At 42.0% G+C, this 19696-nt stretch overlaps 2 protein-coding genes across 3 annotated transcripts in view; one reads left to right on the forward strand and one right to left on the reverse strand.

The window, feature by feature from the left end:
• Window positions 1–17521, reverse strand: part of agtpbp1 (ATP/GTP binding carboxypeptidase 1) — a 340116-nt gene extending 322595 nt beyond the window's left edge. The window contains exon 1 of the mRNA XM_043713129.1: window positions 17264–17521. The gene's annotated coding sequence lies outside the window, so the exon portion shown is untranslated. The remainder of the gene's footprint in view (window positions 1–17263) is intronic.
• A 93-nt stretch (window positions 17522–17614) lies between these two features.
• The window catches only part of naa35 (N-alpha-acetyltransferase 35, NatC auxiliary subunit), a 76022-nt gene continuing 73940 nt past the window's right edge, over window positions 17615–19696 (forward strand). The window contains exon 1 of one of the 2 annotated variants that reach the window (XM_043713167.1): window positions 17615–17756. The gene's annotated coding sequence lies outside the window, so the exon portion shown is untranslated. The remainder of the gene's footprint in view (window positions 17757–19696) is intronic. The other variant, XM_043713161.1, reaches the window with a different exon arrangement.

Here is a 19696-nt window from a genome sequence, read left to right on the forward strand (position 1 = left end):
TGTGATCCTGTTTCATAGGTTCCTATATGTTGTGTTCCTGAAGAAGGGCCTGTGCCCGAAACATCGAATCTCCTGTTCCCTGGATGCTGCCTGACCTGCTGTGCTGTTCCAGCAATAAAGTTTCAACTTTGATCTCCAGCATCTGCAGACCTCACTTTCTCCTCCTATATGTTGTGTCATTCCTGCTGCCTTTTCCTTGCCTTAACTATTTAGGTAGTCAGTATGTTCATCTGTCCACTCCTGACTTTATGTACTTTGGCAGGGTAGCTTGCAATACTGTGAACATGTCCTGTACATAAAGAACATTTCGTACATTTGGTTTGCAGAGCCCGAGTGAACTGACCTGTTACTTTCTGGTCTGTTTCCTTGAATTTATATTTGTTTGTTACATTTCTGAATCTTGTTAAAAGATAGTCAAGAGGGTCACTCTGTTTCCTGAGTGAAACTTTGAAACTCATTTTAGTGGGCCTGGTGGTTTGACTGTGGCTGGAGAAGCTTGCTAGATTACTTAAAAATGTGTGTTTTTACTGTTGCCCTCATGCATCTCCCAGATATTGAAAAAGATTTGAAAAGCTTCTTTTGTCACTAGTGCCTTCTACTGATTGTAACCTGCACTTTTGACTAAACCTTTCAAACATCTCAACATCAGTCTCCCACTTCATCCTGGACTAGCTGTGCACTTATTTCTGTCGAGGTGACATTTTGTTTTCATGCAATTCACTCAATTGTTTTCTGTCTTAGGCACTAATTCAGATTGATTTTTCTCAATGTAATTCAGCATTTGTTTTGTTTTAATATGCTTGGGATTTGCACACAAGTAACTTATACCACCATATAATGAATTGTGGTATCCAAGATTTAAAATAATCAAAGGTTTAGAATGATATTGAAGCTGACATTGAATGTATTTCACACAGTCCATTCGTATAGAATGAAATGTTATTGGTTTAGTAAATACAATGAACTGCAGTGATATCCTGATGCAGACTGACAAGGTTGGCTCAGTGGTGAGCACTGCTGCCTCACAGCACCAAGGACCCAGGTTCAATTCCAGTCTTGGCTGGCTGTGTGGAGTTTGCACATCTTCCATGTGTCTGCATGATTTTCCGCCAGGTGCTCCAGTTTCCTCCAACAGTCCCGATGTGCATGTTCGGTGGATTGGTCATGCTTAAAAAAAATTGCTTCATACTGTGTTATGGAGATAGGATGTGGGTAGGATGCTTTGGACTATTCGTGCTGACTTGATGGGCGAAATGTCTTGTACTGTCAGGAGTCCGTGACATGCACACAGCAGAATAATTCCTAACCCTTCATGAATATAACATGTACTGAAATCTGACAGACTGCTGTGTACTATTTTACAAGAATGGTCACAAAATACTGTGAGAGTAAAATTATGAAACACAAGGATAAAGTGGTGTTTCCATTTCCCCATTGGTGACTCAACGCATGAATTAATTTTCATGCGAGACTATACTGCACTTTTATGGTTCTCTTACTTTAATACGTATATTTTTTCCTATTTAATGTTCCACATTTATCACTACAATGGATAAAAAGTCCTTCATATTGCTTTATTTTCTTTCTTCTACATCCGGTTTTCCCCATTTATTGCCTCATTTCTCTCTTTCCGCCCATGAATACAGTGCCTTTAACATGGGAAGTATTCTTAAGGCACCTCAAACCTGCAACAAAAACAGCTACCAAGCCAAAGGAGGAAATATTGGGAATTATGATCAAAAATCTTTAAAGAAGAAATGACGTTGAGACCTTGGGTAGAGAGGTGGAGTGAACTTGGGAGGAAATTGTAGATTTTAAACACATAGACAACTGAAGATAGTTGCATTCAGTAGTGCCTAGGGAAATAAATGAATGCACAAAAGACCAGAGTCAGAGAATCCAAGCAGTCTATGTATCAAGGAAGGAAGTGATTCTAGCACAAGGAGAAATAGAGGGAAATAAAAGATTAAGAAGATTAAGATTGGGTAAGAAGAGCACCAGGGCAAGGTCAATGTGGATCATAGGGAAGCACAACATTATTAGATGCTGAAGCATGGTGCGATTTGTATCGTGACTCCAGACCAACAGCAACATGGTTGACTCTTAACTGCCCTCGTGGCAATTAGTTGTGGGAAATAAACGCTGGCCGAGTCAGCGATGCCCACATCTTACGAATGAGTAAGAAAACAATTCCACAGTTGAAATGTCACTATTGAAAACACAGCTACATTTTAATAAGCCTTAACATTGGAAAGCATGTTCTGATACAAATCGCACCATGCTTCAGCATCTAATAATCATTCCGTTAACACCTGATATCCAGTCAATTGTATGTCTGGCTAATTGGCATGTTAACTTCCCAGTTATTTCGCAAACATTTGCTTTAACTTAGAGTCATAGAGATGTAAGCATGGAAATAGACCCTTCGGTCCAACTCGTCCATGCCGACCAGATATCCCAATCTAGTCTCATCTGTCAGCACCTGGCCCATATCCCTCAAACCGTTCCTATTCATATATCCATCCAGATGCCTTTTTAAATGTTGTAATTAAACCAGCCTCCACCACTTCCTCTGCCAGCTCATTCCATACATGTACACCCTCTGCGTGAAAACACTGCCCCTAAGGTCTCTTTTATATCTTTCCCCTCTCACTCTAAACCTATGCCCTCGAGTTCTGGACTCCCCCACCCCAGAGAAGAGATTTTGTCTATTTATCCTATCCATGGGAGCCTGCTGAGTAAGGTGAGGGCCCATGGTGTTCGAGGTGAGCTACTGGCATGGATTGAGGATTGGCTGTCTGACAGAAGGCAGAGAGTTGGGATAAAAGGTTCTTTTTCGGAATGGCAGCCGGTGACAAGTGCTGTCCCACAGGGTTCAGTGTTGGGGCCGCAGCTGTTCACGTTATATATTAATGGTCTGGATGAAGGGACTGGGGGCATTCTAGCGAAGTTTGCCGATGATACGAAGTTAGGTGGACAGTCAGGTAGTACTGAGGAAGTGGGGAGGCTGCAGAAGGATTCCTGAAGAAGGGTTATGCCCGAAACGTCGACTCTCCTGTTCCTTGGATGCTGCTTGACCTGCTGCGCTTTTCCAGCAACACATTTTCGGCTGCAGAAGGATCTAGACAGTTTGGGAGAGTGATCCAGGAAATGGCTGATGAAATTCAACGTGAGCAAATGTGAGGTCTTGCACTTTGGAAAAAAGAATACAAGCACGGACTACTTTCTAAACGGTGAGAAAATTCGTAAAGCCAAAGTACAGAGGGATCTGGGAGTGCTAGTTGAGGATTCTCTAAAGGTAAACATGCAGGTTGAGTCCGTGATTAAGAAAGCGAATGCAATGTTGTCAATTATCTCAAGAGGGTTGGAATATAAAAGCACTGTTGTGCTACTGAGAATTTATAAAGCTCTGGTTAGGCCCCATTTGGAATACTGTGTCCAGTTTTGGGCCCCACACCTCAGGAGGGACAAACTGGCACTGGAGCGTGTCCAGCGAAGATTCACACGGATGATCCCTGGAATGGCAGGTCTAACATACGAGGAACGACTGAGGATCCTGGGATTGTATTCATTGGAGTTTAGAAGGTTAAGGGGAGATCTATTAGAAACTTACAAGATGGCTTGGAAAGGGTAGACGCTAGGAAATTGTTTCCGTTAGGCGAGGAGACTAGGACCCGTGGGCACAGCCTTAGAATTAGAGGGGGTAAATTCAGAACAGAAATGCGGAGACATTTCTTCAGCCAGAGAGTGGTGGGCCTGTGGAATTCATTGCCGGGGAGTGCAGTGGAATCCGGGACGCTAAATGGCTTCAAGGGCGAGATTGATAAATTCTTGATGTCACAAGGAATTAAGGGCTACGGGGAGAATGCTGGTAAGTGGAGTTGAAATGCCCATCAGCCATGAGTAAATGGCAGAGTGGATTCAATGGGCCGAATGGCCTTACTTCCACTCCTATGTCTTATGGTCTTATGCCCCTCATGATTTTATAAACCTCGAAATGTCACCCCTTAGCTTCCGACATTCTAGGGAAAACAGCCCCAGTCAATTCAACCTTTCCCTATACCTCAAATCCTCCAACCCAGGCAACATCCTTGTAAATCTTTTCTGAACCCTTCCAAGTTTCACAACATCATTCCGATAGAAAGGAGACCAGATTTGCACGTAATATTCCAAAAGAGGCCTAACCAATGTCTTATACAGAAGCAACATGACCTCCTAATTCCCGTACTCAATACTCTAACCAATAAAGGAAAGCATACCAAATGCCTTCTTCACCATCTCATCTATCTGCGACTCCACTTTCAAAGAGCTGCACTCCAAGGTCTCTTTGTTCAGCGACACTCCCCAGGACCTTAGCATTAAATGTATAAGTTCCTGCTAAGATTTGCTTTCCCAAAATGCAGCACCTCACATTTATCTCAATTATACTCCATCTGCCACTTCTCAGTCCATTGGCCCATCTGATCAAAGTCATGTTGTAATCTGAAGTAACCTTCTTCGTTGTCCACTACACCTTCAATTTTGGTGTCATCTGCAAACTTACTAACTATATCTCTTATGCTCACATCCAAATCATTTATACAAATGACGAAAAGTAGTGGACCCAGCACTGATCCTTGTGGCACTCCACTGGTCACAGGCCTCCATTCTGAAAAACAACTCTCCACAACCGTCTTTGAGCCAGTTCTATATTCAAATGGCTATTTCTCCCTCTATTTCATGAAATCTAACTTTGCTAACCAGTCTCCCATGGGGAACCTTGTTGAACACCTTACTGAAGTCCATATAGATCGCGTCCACCGCTCTGCCCTTATCAATCCTCTTTGTTACTTTTACAAAAAACTCAATGAAGTTTGTGAGACATGACTTCCCACGCACAAAGCCATGTTGTCTATCCCTAAAGAGTCCTTGCCATTCCAAATACATGTACAACCTGTCCCTCAGGATTCACTCCAACAACTTGCTCACCACCGACGCCAGGCTCAATGGTCTATAGTTCCTGGTGTGCCCTTACTACCTTTCTTAAACAGTGGCACTACGTTAGCCAACCTCCAGTCTTCCGGCACCTCACCTGTGACTATCGATGATACAAATATCTCAGCAAGCGGCCCAGCAATCACCTCCCTCGATTCCCACAGAGTTCTAGGGTACTCCTGATCGTGTCCTGGGGATTTATCCACTTTTATGCGTTTCAAGACGTCCAGCACTTCCTCCTCCGTAATATGGACATTTTTCAAGATGTCACCACCGACTTCCCTACATTCTATTCCTTCATGTCCTTCTCCTTCTATTCCTACCCTCACTATTCAGATATTACTACTCTGGCAACCTTCTTATTAGATTCCTGCCTATACTCTCTATATTCTCCCTTCAGAATCTCATCTTCTTCCCTTCCTATGTCGTTGGTTCCGATGTGTACGATGACCTCCTGCTGGGCCCTCTCCCCTCTTGAGAACATTCTGCACCCTCTCTGAAACATCCTTGATCCTGGCACCAGGGAGGCAACACACCATTCTGATTTTTCACTGCTGGCCACAGAAATGTCTATCTGTACCTTGAACTTGAGAGTCCCCTAACACAATAAATCTCTTGGAACCCGACTTACCCCTCATTGCATTACAGCCAGTCTCGATATCAGAAACCTGGCTGATCATACTACATTCCCCTGAGAATCCATCACCCCCTGCATTTTCCAAACAGCACACTTGTTTGAAATGGGGATAGCCACAGAAGATTCCTGCACTACCTGCCTACCTCTCTTATCTTTCCTGGAGTTAACCCATCTATGTGACTGTATCTGCAACTTTTTCCCTTCCTATAACTGCCATCAATCACATCCCCTTGCTTATGTAAATTCCTCATTGCTTCTAACTGACTCTCCAACCAATCCATTAGATCTGATTGGATTCGCAACCAACGGCATTTATTGCAGATATAATCCTCAGTAACATGTAAACTTTCCCTAATCTCCCACATCCTACAAGAAGAGCATTTCACTCTACTGAAGGCCATTTTTGCTTCTTTTGCTTCTTCCAATCTACAGACCCAGAAAATAGAACTGTCTTATTCCTCTACAAAACACTGCTCCAGGCCAACTTAATACTTATGGCTTGTATTTATAAGTTTAATCAAGAGACATATCTCAATAAAACATATAATCAAGAAAGAACCAACTCAACTCACTACTGCAGACTTTCTGTAGGCCACACTTAAAAATATTCACTTCTCTGATTCTGTGCTGTGACTTCTCCCAAATAGGTTCTTCCAAGATTAGTTGTGAATTTCACTGTTTGTTTATTTTCCCAGATGCACTCCGATGTCCAGCGAGACATGAATTTAAACAGCAAAGGCAGTAACTGCAGAGGTTCACCGCTGCGTCAGTTAGCAGTGTGAGTTTCTTCTCTCTCTCTCTCTACCCCCTGCACTGACCTGACCATGTGCTGCCTTTGTCTGTTCCTCTCCCTTTTAAAAGTGCTGTGGTTTTGACTTTTTTTTCTCCAAAGTTCCAAAACAATGCAACAGCATAGAAAATAGTAATTGCTGCTCCTGGAATTTGAGGAAATCACCTCCAACACCTAAAATACTTCAAAAAAAGAGCAGCCTGTTACAGCCAGACATTTTTCCTGTCCTCCATCTTGGGACTACCCAGAATCCAGTTCTAACAATCCAGATAATATCCTAATACTTTTGAGCTGTGTACAAAGCGTCAAGTGGAAACTACCATTCTTTCATTATCACCTTAAGTTCAAGGAAAAGGTCTTTCATGCAGATGTTTTTGTAACAACAGGCAAGCAACTGAAAGTAACAGTATAGTTAATACAATGTGAAATCTACATTGTTGTATGATTCTTACCATAATATATTCATTCTTAAAGTACTGATGTTGAAACAAATCAAAACAATTAAACAGCCAGTTAACAGTTAAATTTGTAAGACTCAGTTTCACCAAACCTTTGTGACTTCAATTTCATTTACACTTCTAAATTTGTAAAAAAAAGTCAAACAAGAACAATTTAGTAGTGAAACTGAAAAGTGCTCAATTACATTGAGACAAACAAGATTACAACTGATCAACTGAAGATAAATTATTCAACATGTATTAAATATGCAAGCTTAACATTTGCCCAAAAAGACCACGTGAAAATTATTCTCACCAATACTGTGATAGGCAGATAACACTGTTGGAGCCTCAGGCCACGTATAAAACTTACATTTTAATATTCATCCTTTTCAATTTTCTCAAGATGCTGATACCAACAGAGTTTGTGACCTGATTTAGGAGTAATTGACAAAAACAATTCTGAAGGAACCTTTCAAACTGAAATCAAATTCCTCAGCAAAGATGTGAAGGGTCACACATCATCAGTCACAACTTTTAGATGCCTTCTCAAAAGATATAATCAATTTTTTGACACCCACAAAAATGCTGGAATAATGCAGGGATAGGAAGAAAAAACTCCCTGACTCTTAATTGCAGTAAAATCACCACAGTCCAAGAGGCCCATTGGGGCCACTCTCTCCTTAAAGATAGATGACTGGTAGTGGTTTAGCTGGAGGATCACCACACTTCAGATGAAGAATGAGCTTGAGAACGTGCTGACCTCCGCCAGTACGGGAATTGAATCCGTAATGTTGGCATCTCTCTGCATCACAAACCAGCTGTCCAACCAATTGAGCTAAACATGATTATTGTACAGTGGAAGACACAAAATTGGCTTTAAATATTTTGACTACATTCAGTACCATGCTTATGCAAATGACAAAAATCAAGCAAAGCCTCTAGAAACAAACTGAGGGAGGCAATATCTTCACAGCTGAGAAAACAACTGTAAATAGATTCCAATAGTCATTCACTCTTACTTCACTCTTCACTATCCAAGCAACATTGGAAATTATGACTTAAGCAGTAAACAAACTACATTGATATTGCAGCAAAGAATGTCTCATCCAGTTTCCGATAATATCTGTTATAGAGGCTCAACATATTAGATCTTTAAGTGCAACTTCACTGGTTCTTCCTGTGAAATGTATAATCTTCTTATGTAAGTACTCATAAAACTGAGATATTAACTTTCACAGCTTTCAATAACCTTGGATTTCTAACTAACCATACCTGGTGTACACGTTTCACAGACTGAAGTTTTACAGAGATAACTGAGATTTCCCTGAACTGTTCTGCACTCCTTCCGAGGTCGGAAACTATATTTGCCTCTGGCCCCAATCAGATCTTCCTTGAACTGCGCTAAAAGATTTCATTTCCTGAAAATCAAATTTTGACTATCCCAAACCAAAATTACACTAACAGCCTTCAATGTTTACACTCCCATCATAAACCACCACTGTAAAAACAATTTTCCATTGACATTTAAGGGTGGTCCTTGTCGCATATTGGATTAAGTTTCATTTCTGGTCTGGCCGAATGATTATTTTTAAAAATACCTTCGAAAAAGTAACCAACCTCAGTTATAACCATGTTAAAATCTCTACATAAATAAAAATCAAATACCTCTCTCGGTAATTTAAATAAGTATAATTTCCAAAATAATTAAAAGATCCCATAACACCACTGGTGTTTTGGCAGTTTCAAAAGCATTTTTTTAGAAGAAATCCTACTTTTAAAATACTGGTACCAAAACAATGTTTTGTATGCATGTTGTGAAAAGGTCTGGCAATCAAACCTTTGAGACTTTAGTTACAACAAGAGTTAAACTTCACATTTTATTTGCTCATTTTTATCATCATCTTAATGAGGCCGCTCATAACGTCTTGCTGATTCGGTCTTTCTTCAACTCTCTTTCAGTCTGTATGTCAAAACTATCCACCCATCCAACTATTCTCCTCTTCTGTTTTTACTTTTAATTCCTCCTTTGATTGAGCCAAGGCAAGGTGGTCAAGTATTTATTTCCAATGTCCATAATTGACTAAATTTCTCTCTCCAACTAGATATAGCAAACTTTTAGATTCATTTACCCCAATTCTTGGACCAATCCATTAAATCATCTCTATGAAATCTGAGTGTGCCCTTTACCACACTCAGATTTCAAGACCTGACATTTTCCACTCATGTGCTTTTTTCAGAATAAAACAGTAGTTGTATACTGGATGTTTTTCAGATTCATGCTGATGTTTTTGGACTTCCAGGACCCATATTAAGTAATGGTTCATGTCTCTTTCTATAGGTAATATAACCTGGATTTAGTATTTATCCTCGAGCCAACATACTGGACAATTTTATCATAATTCTTCCACTCTTAACATTTGTACTGCCATTTATGCCATAACATTTTTGGTTGCCTTAGATCCATCAGTTAGTCTGACATTAATAGTAAAGAAACTTTTGGGAAAAATTCTGAAGGACAAGATTGACCAATATTTGCAAAGGCAAGAATTGGTCAGATGTAGTCAGCACCAATTTATCAGAGGGATGTCCTGTCTGACTAATGTAATTGAGCTTTTTTCTTTCAAAAGGTGATTGAATATATTGTTGAGAGTAGTGCAGTTGATGTGGTTTACATGGCCTTACTGGAGTCCATTGACAAGGTCCCACATAGAAGGTCGGGTCAAACACTTTGTTTTTGGGTAAAACAATCTTAAAAGAACCAGTGAGAAAAAAAGATTTTTCGTTGTATGAACATTCTTCATCTATCCAATACGTAACCCGAATACTAAAATCAAATTACACAATGAAACTAACTCACAAACATGCTTTTTTTCCATAAACAGTGTAATTTACTCATTTATTTCTTGGTTCATTTTTATGGCTTTTCCAATGCAAACCGTATTGAAATCCAATGCACGGTTTCCAGCAAAAGATACAAAGTTATTGGTCACACAAGGAAACAGTTTTTTTAAAGTCCACAATGAAAAGATCCAGGATTTAGAAACATTTTCTGCACTTGACTATGTGTATGAATTGTTTCTGCTCATTTTGAAACTTTGTTTCAAATAAAATCCAAAAACAGACATGAATATGTGGAGGTTTAACATATTATAAACAGAAGAAAAATATTATGTACCTCAAAGGGTACTCACTGTAACAATCCAGTTCCTGGAGGTAGCTCAAATGCTATAATACACCACTGGATTCATGTTTAAAAAGAACAATTGTTCTTATTGGCCAAATATAAACACCATTATTTGAAATGCACTAATATCAATTTCAAAGTTCACATAATGAAATAAAATCGCATGTTTAGTCGTTTATTTAATTAAACAGTTAAGAATCTTTAAGTTATAAAACCTTGTCTTGGATATGCCATAACAATTCAGTTCATTTCTTCTCAAGGGAATCGAGGTGCCATCAGAACCTTATAACGAATTACATGTTTTCTCTTACAGCAGACTGAGGAAGCTGTACGAGGAGTCTCTGGCTGCTCCCAATTTCTAAATACAGCAGTTGCTTTGGAAATCTGGGATTAAGTATACAGATGACATGTCCTGCTTGAATGTATAGTGCCTCTCAATGCAATACATGTTAATTTTTCTATGCTACCATTGCTTTCTTTGCCTCCGATTTGATGATATAAGGTAGTCTATCAAGTGCCCTCTTTCTATGTTGAAAGAGGCAAGTTCTGGATGTAGGTTTGCTCGCTGAGCTGCAAGGTTTGTTTTCAGACATTTCGTCACCATACTAGATAACATCTTCAGTCAGCCTCCAGATGATAGCCCGCTTTCTATTTATATGTTTGGGTTTCCTTGGGTTACCCAAGGAAGGCTCACTGAGGATGTTATCTAGTATGGTGACAAAACATCTGAAAAACAAACCTTCCAGCTTAGTGAGCAAACCTACATCCAGAACCTCAGCCTAAGCCACAAATCTTGTTAAAAAGACACAAGTTCTTCATTCATTTTTTTCCTTCTAACTCAGACCTTTGTCACCAGCAATCATAGTTCCTCCCTGTACTGTCCTCAACATCTTTCTTACACTTGACAAATTGACGTTTACTTTGGATTGTAAAATGGAAATAATCATATAGTACAGTATAAGAAGAAATAAAAGAAAGCTTATTACTGGAAGGATACAGAGAAAATTTCAGACTCTATCAGAACCATTCAGAACAATTGTTTTGTCAGGAAATCTTTCAGGATCGAGGTTAACTAGCATCACTCTGGTTTGATGAGTTCTGAAATGGCTGCTAAGTCCAAGACACAATCTGCAGACTCTGCAACAAGAGTGGCAGGTGGTAATTGAAGGGTTGGGTACATAGGTTGTTTAAAGATTTGTGTGCTCCCTCCATCCTTGACTTCACCTCTGCAGCTTTCTGTCAAAGTCTTTCGATACATTTGTTGCCTTCCCACATGACCCTGTTCCAGTTTAGTTAGTCACAAGCTAGGGTCCAGCATGAGTCAGTGGGTACATTTTGCCCAGTCTTGAGTTGCTCGATCTGTTCAAAGTCTAATCCATTTAGCACGGTGATTAAGCCACACTGCACATTGGAGAATATTCTCAATGTGAAGACGGGACTTCGTCTCCACAAGGACTGTATGGTGGTCACTCTAACTGATACTGTCATGGACAGACACATCAGTAGCTGGCAGACTGGTAAGGATAAAGTGAAGTACATTTTTAGTGCTCTTGTTGGTTCCCTCACCACCTACCACAGACCTAGATCTCCACCCTTCAGGCACTCTGCCTGTATTCCTGATGAAGAACTTTTGCCTAAAACATTGATTTTCCTGCTCCTCGGATGCTGCTTGAACTGCTGTGCTTTTCCAGCACCACTCTAATCCAGCATCTGCAGTCATTGTTCTTACCTCATTATCTGTAAGGTATGATTCCGTGGATATGCTTGACTAGTCTGTGAGACAGCTCTCCAAATTTTGGAACTAGCCCTCAGCTATTAGTAAAGAGAACATTGCAGGGTTGACAGGGCTGTTTCTGCTGTTGTCTTTTCCAGTGCCAGCATCAATGCCAGACGGTCTGTCTGGTCTCATTTCTTTGTTGAGACTGTAGCAATTGTTATTACAGAGTGGCTTGCTAGGCCATTTCAGAGGGCAGTTGAGAATCATTCACATTGCTATGCGGCTGGGGTCACATGTTGCCCGGATAAGGTGGGGATGGTATATTTCCTTCCCAGAAGGACATTTGTGAGCATTGTACAGAGGTAGAAGATCAGCCATAACCTCACTAAATAGTAGTCTGGGTTCAAAGCACTGACTGGTCTACTCCTGCACCTTTTTTTTATACTTTCATGTCAGGTGAACATGATAACCACTACACTACACAACACTGTGATGCTTATAAGTCTAGGAGTTATTGAAAGATGAATGTTTCAATCATGGATTCTGAAAGCAGTGTTTGAACTTCACGTTGAAATTCCACATACAATATTTAAGTACAACAATTTTACCATTCGGCCTCCAGAGCTGGGTAGAAGTACCCAGAACCATATTATCTACCAACTGAGCTAGCCATGCTCTATACAGCGTTGGTTTAATGTCACAATCTTTTTCACCCTAGTTTGTGGTGTTTCAGTTTGTGAAGTATATAATCATGGGACTTGAAAGATGGCAAAAAATGGATGTAGGTTTGCTCGCTGAGCTGGAAGGTTTGTTTTGAGACATTTCATCACCATACTAGGTAACATAATCAGTGAGCCTCTGGTGAAGCACTGGTGGTATGGTCCGCTTTTTATTTATGTGTTTAGGTTTCCTTGGGTTGGTGACATCATTTCCTGTGGTGGTGTCATTTCCTGTTCTTTTTCTCAGCGGGTGACAAATGGGATACAAGTCAATGTGTTTGCTGATAGAGTTCCGGTTAGAATGCCGCTTCTAGGAATTCTCACTAATATCTTTACATGCAGATGAGGAAGGACACCACTTCGACTGGGAAAAACACATCCATCCTAGGGCAAGCCAAACAGAGGAATGCATGAGAATTCCTAGAAGCATGGCATTCCAACCGGAACTCTATCAACAATCACATTGACTTGGATCCCATCAACAAAACATCATCAACAAAATATTCCTGTTTAGATTTACCGCTCATCTAGCTTGTGTATAATTTCTGCTTCCACAGGAAGCACCAACATAGCAGATACTGTATTCCATGAGCCTTCAGGTTTGACAAGAATGAAAGGCTTTCCTGAGGGTGAAAAATGTCATGTACAGTGATTGGTGTAATTTCTTGCATTTTCCTTCAGATTTGCAGCCGAATAAAGGCCATGACATCAGTGACTCTTGATGGGCAGAAACTGCATTGAAACTCAGGAAGGAGTTCCACTGGGGGAGATGATTGAAGAATCTTTGCAATGATCCTCCCTGTGCAAGACAGGGAGCATAAGGAGTGTAGTTCGCCAATTATGACTTGTCTCCTTTCTTGAATACAGTTTTGATGACAGTGATCTTCAGACTTCTTGTTATGCACTAATCTTCCTAAATGAAGGACACAAGATTGTGCAGTCATGCCAGGAGTTTCAGAATTTTAGCAGGGATTCCATCAGCCCAAGGAATTTTCAAAGAGACAAAAAAACTGCAGATAATGGAACCCAAAGTGGCCAACAGAAGGCTGGAAGAATACAGCAAGCCAGGCAGCATCAGGAGCTAGAGAAGTCAACGTTTCAGGTTGAGACCCTTCATCAGGACTTGAAGGAGGCAGAGAACTTCTTCAAAGTGGCATCCTTTGAAGAGACTTCACAGTGGTATAAATTTGGTTAAAGACAAAAGAAACTGCAGATGTTGGAATCCGAAGTAGACAAATAGGAGGCTGGAAGAACCACACAGCAAGCCAGAGCACATCAGGGGCTGGAGAAATTGATGTTTTGGGTTGAGACCATTCATCAGGTCTGTTCTTTAGCTGTCGGATGGCTTTTTTTTAAAAAAGAAAGCATCTTACAGTTCTGAAAAAGTCATGCCAGACTCAAATCATTAACTGTGTTTCTCTCTCTACACATGCTGCCATACCTGGTGAGTTTCTCTAGCATTCTCAGTGTTTGTTTCAACTTTGTCTTTTTAGCAACCAATCAGTGGCCTTAACTGTTGATGCACTCTTAAGTTTGTACTCTCTGTTCCTTCCAGACATATTCTGGTAATCATTACCCTCTTGCTAACCTGCCTTATTATATCATTTCCCTCCAATTTATCACATCTCCTCTCATTTGATCCATTTGTCCTACTTAGTTTAAAGCCCTCTCTACCACCATGGTTATATCACTCACCAAAAATGGTCCCAGCCCAAATCAGGCACAGACCATCCCACTGGTACAGTTTCCAGTTTACACAGTAACCCATAAATTGAACCCCACTTTTCCTACACTAGTGTTGAACCATATACTAATCTCTCCAATTTTATCTATCCTTATTTACCGGATGCCAAGTTGCTCATAGCCCAGGCACAAGTCAGGAGTGGATGAGTACAACTCCAACCACATTCAAGAAGCTAGACCCCATCCAGGACAAAACAGCTCACTTGATTGGCACCACATGCACAAGCATTCACTCCTTCCAATCAGGAGTAGTGTGTACTTATCTACAAGAAGCACTGCCTCCTCCTAGGTGGTGCGCCCTGGCGATGTATTTTTTCCGCCAGGTGCGTAACCTCAACTACGACAGGCAGCTCCTGTTCGTCGACCGTGACGGTTTGGAGGTCGCCCTCAAGACGCTGCCTGTCTTTTACCAGGACCTGATCACTGTCTGGAACATGGTCGAATCGCGTCGCGCCTACCCTCCGGCTGGAGTAGCGGCTGTCGTCAGGGAGCCGTTGCTCAGGAATCTGCACCTCCGTACTCGCGGGTTCGAGTGGCTGTCGGAGGGGAGGACCGTGGCGGCGAGGGTGACCAGGGTCGGGGACGTGCTGGGTGCCGGGGGCCTGGGCTGAACGCTACCACAGGACATAGCGAGCAGGGCAGCGGTAGACGTCCGGTACGTGGCCACAACCATCCGACGCCTTAAAACGGCGGTGCTCGGACCCGACGTGGTGCACCAGTTGGAGGACGCTCAGGTGTGCGGTTGGATCCCGTCAGCGCTCACCCCAGCCCGGACGGAATTTCACATTGGCCCCAGGGTCCCATACTTCCCGCGGGAGCCTGTGCCCCACAACCTGAGCCGCCTCCGGAATTTTAATTTTGTTTCTTTCATGGATGTGAAAAGGAGGACCCTGTATAGACTGCTGCTTGCACACCGTCCACCTCTTCTCCCTCATCCACCGTCCGGACACGCCTTGGCGTGCCCATTTGCCACCGGGAGGTGGGGATCCCCAGTAGAGGGCTCTCTACGCGGGAGTCCTCCCCCTTTCTCTCGTGGATCTGGGGTGGAGGGTGCTGCATGCAACAGTCCCCTGCAACCGCAGATTGCGGTGGTTCACGGACTCCCAGCCCAACTGCTTGTTCTGTGGCGCTGTGGAGTCCGTGGACCATGTATATATTGGGTGTGGGCGTTTGCACTCCCTTTTTGATTTTCTGAAAAACCTCCTCCTCTGCTTCTGGTTGCACTTCAGTCCCACGCTCCTGATCTTTGGGCACCCAGTACGGAGGAAGGAGGGCAGGTCTGAAGACCTCCTCATGGGTCTGCTACCAACACCCTGGAGTTGTTCAGGGAGAGGTGGGCGCCGCAGGGAGTGGAGTGCATTATTTCTCCCTCCAACTCTATTTTGATTTAGTCCCTACCCTCCCCTTCACTCTTTTGATCACACAGCACTGCCCTTTGATGTGAAGGGCAGTGCTTGTTACTGGCCACCCGGGTGTTTTCCTATCTTCCTGGTGGTGGAATTTGAATAAAGATTCGTGCACTTTGTGTCTTTCACTGTGTCTCACACCTGCACCCACACACCATGGGTGCTAAAAAAAAAGGGAAAAAAAAAATGTTTCTTGGGTCTGCTCCTGGGCCTGGCCAAAAAAAACAAGAAGCACTGCAGAAATTCAGCAAAGATCTTTAGACAGCATCTTCCAAACACATGGCCACTTTCATCTAGAGGAACGTGGGCAGCAGATTCATGGCGGCAACACCACCACCTGCAAATTTCCCTCCAAGCCACTCCCCATCCTGAATTGGAAATATATGAACATTCCTTCACTGTTGCCGGGTCAAAATCCTGCGATCCCCTCCTGAAGGGCATTGTGGGTCTATCCGTAGCATAGGAACTGCAGCAGTTCAAGGAGGCATTTCACCACCACTTTCTCAAGGACATATGAGGGACGAGTAATAAGTGCTGGCCAGCAAGTAACACACGTCCCAAAGGCAAATAAATAAATAGAAATACGGCAAGTAACTTTGTATATAAAATTGAACTCTTGGAAAAATAATTTATAGCAATATAAACAGGTTAATATCGTTCCCAAGGCAGGTTGTAAGGTCCCTCATGTACGTATTAAATTCCGCATCTGGTCATATGCAATACTGGACGCAATCTAACCCGTGCATCACAAACACAAATCCAATTCGATTGCCCTACATTGGGTAGATTATTGATCGTACAACAATGAAGAGTTATGGGGATAGGGCAGGAAAGTGAACGAGACGAATGTTGGATCGGCCATGATTCTACTAAATGGCGGCTCAGGCTGGAGGGGCCAAACGGCCTCCTCTTATTTCTTATTTATAGCCTTACTAAACGACGATCCTGTCCTCAATATTAAAAACATAATTCCGAAGACTATCCTCCATAGATTGCACAGATATTAATGCAAAGCACAGGTATAAAAGTAATTCATCCACGGAATACAGTTAGTGCAATTCTCTCTGATCGATCAGGAATCCGAGATACAAAAGGCGAGAAACCAAAAGCAAACAAAAACTTTCCTTTTCTAATGGCTGAAATAACTATAAAATAATGGCCCACAATGCTGACCAACTTTACGATCTATAACAATGTAAAATAAAATTTACTCTCTTTTTCTCTCCACGGATACAACCAGAACTGGTCTTTACCAGCACTTTGTTTTTGTCACTGCCCCCAAGGTGGGCATTCCTAGACTGTGAATATACTAAAAACTGGTATGCGCAGCTAAAGTGGATTTAGGATTTAAAATAAGAACAAAGATGCGAAGTGGCAAACAATGCCAGCGTCCAATCGCAAAGTGTCTACAAAAAAATATTTTAATGCCGAGTTGCCAGCATCAACGTGCAGCAGATGGAAACCCTCATTCGTGAAACGTTCACTGAATGAGAAACTCTTAACAACGTTAATCAGCATGCATGTGAATGAAACTCAGGATCCACTGCACAAGGAAAGGGATGGACAATCCCAATGTTCTAACATTTAGTATCTATGGAAATACTAGTCATCAGCTCACTCAGCGATGTGGCTTGATGTTGTCAACACACTTACTTTCATTGGCAGGGAAGCGCGTTGCAACGCCTTCAAGTTGTTAAAGGCGCTTTACACTCGTAGTCTCTTTCTCTCCTGCTGATCTCGATGGATGAGTAATGTTCTGACAGACTCCATTAACGCCCAGGTAAAGACTGTGGTAGTAATTAAAGCCATCAACCATTTGGCTTTTCCAGTTCTCCTTTCCACCCCTCGTCCCGCTGCAGGGGAGAATTCAGTTACAGGAAATGGTCAAATTCACATCCCGCAGCTCGAGATAGTCCTCGCGACATTTCTCAGCGAGCCTCCGCCGTCACTGGTGCTGATGGGATTTGTAGTTCCGGAGGGTCCTTCCAGATATGGTATGGATGCTGTTCTCTTCCCTGTCAGGACTTCAGTTCCCGAAAAGCGAAGTGCGGCGGTAGCCGTACGGCGAAAGGAGTGGGATGAACTCAAAGTATGGTTTTCGCTAATCTGGTCACGGTGATGTATTGACGGCTGCTTCACTCTCGAGGTAAGGGGAAAGGATGAAACCCCGTAATCTCTTGTGTAATCAGCAGTCATTCGGTTAGACATGCTTCGATCCGCGGACCTCAAAAAATCATGCAAGTAAATTTGAGCAGTTGGTGACATTTTCAATTTTACACGTAAGGCCTCTGCAATGGAGTAGTGATTGCATAAGCGTGATTTAAATAAAGCCATTAAATATAGGAACAGATGTTTCTCAACCCCATTCTCTTGCCTTCTCCTTATAATCTTTAATTCCCTAACTAATCGAAAACTTTGCTATCTTTGTTTTAAACACATTCAATGATTTTGCCTCCATAACCTTCTGCGACAATGCGATTCACAGATTCACCACTTTCTGGCTGAAGAAATTACACCTCAACTCAGTTCAAATGGCCATTCCTTCACTCTGAGGCTGTGCCCTCGGGTCACAATTTCTCCAGTCGCGGAAACGTTTTCATCATGTACACTTTATCCAGGCTCGTCAGTATTTTATAAGCTCACACCCCCATCCTTCTAACTCCATCGAGTACATATTCAGAGTCCTCCACCACTTCTCATAGTAACAAGCCCTTCACCCCCAGGGCCATTCTTGTAAACTTCCTCTAGTGTGGAGGGGACCCAACATTTCCTTCCTTAGATACAAGACTCAAAACTGCTCACAATATTCCAAATGCAGACTGACCACAGCCTGAGTAGTACATCTTGCTCATGTATTCTAGTCCTCTTGAAATGAATGGTAACATCTAAATTTCCTACCTAACTGCCAACTGAACCTGCATGTTAAACTTAAGATACTCCTGAACAAGATTTCTGAAGCTTACCCTATTTAGAAAATAGCCTATATCTCTATTCTTCCCAACAAAGTGGATAAACTCTCACTATCCCACATTATATTCCATCTGCCACTTCAGTGCCCACTCACTTAGCCTGTCCAAATCCTTCAGTAGCCTCCCTGCTTCCTACTTGTCCCCCACCCAACCTATTTTTGTATAATCTGCAAACTGAGCAACAATGCCCTCAGTTCCTCCTTCCAGATCCAGAATGTATATTGTGATTATTTATGGTTCCAACACCGACCCCTGTGGAACTCCACTTGTCACTGGCTACCATCCTGAAAAAAATCCTTTATCTACATTCTCTGCCATTTGCCAGTCACCCGATCTCTGTCCATGTCAGTACCTTGCTTGTAACACCATGAGCTGTTGTCGGAGAGTCTCCTTTGCCAAAGATAGAGGATAATACCATTGCACCAAAAAAGCTCCACTATAGATGTTACTATATATGAATTTTCAGACCAAATTTGTTTAAAGTGTCATTGTCATTCTGCAAGATTCGAACACATGAGTTTATAAATAATACATTTAGTATGGATTGCTTAACAGACAGGTTAGGAATAAACAAATCACTTCTGGCATGGCAAGTTGTAACTGGCAATGTTTTTAAGTATTAAATGTATATTATCTGTTGCATTATAATGCTTAAGGTTCGGGATAAGTGACTTCCTCACAAACTGGCTTTTTTAAAGAGAATATTAATTGCTAAATGGTGAGATGAGATGTCATTGCTCATCCTGATACTATTATTATAGTCTGGACTCTGGAAGAGGAAAGGAGTAATAGAATTCAGGGAAGAGAACATTTTAATTTGGTTTGTTGCAGACTTCATTGGGAGAAGGAAAAAACAAGGGCCGTTAATGGTCACAAGTTCTGCAGTGGAAAGGGAGTGGGAAGCCATCTTCATCTGTTGGCAGTATGTGCTAGTTGCATTTTCATGAAGCCTGTTACATAGAGGTGGTGGGGAGAAAAGAAGTAGGAGACTGAAAGATTGCAAAATGTGCCTGTCCACTCCCCATTATCTGGTTTGAGGCAGACAGAACTATGTGGGTGAAACCTTTTTTCTCATTGTGGTGGTGTTGGGCTGGGCAAGTGTGATTCCAGGTGTGCT

This window comes from Chiloscyllium plagiosum, chromosome 2 (assembly GCF_004010195.1).
Source record: "Chiloscyllium plagiosum isolate BGI_BamShark_2017 chromosome 2, ASM401019v2, whole genome shotgun sequence".
NCBI classification, from domain to species: Eukaryota; Metazoa; Chordata; class Chondrichthyes; order Orectolobiformes; family Hemiscylliidae; genus Chiloscyllium; species Chiloscyllium plagiosum.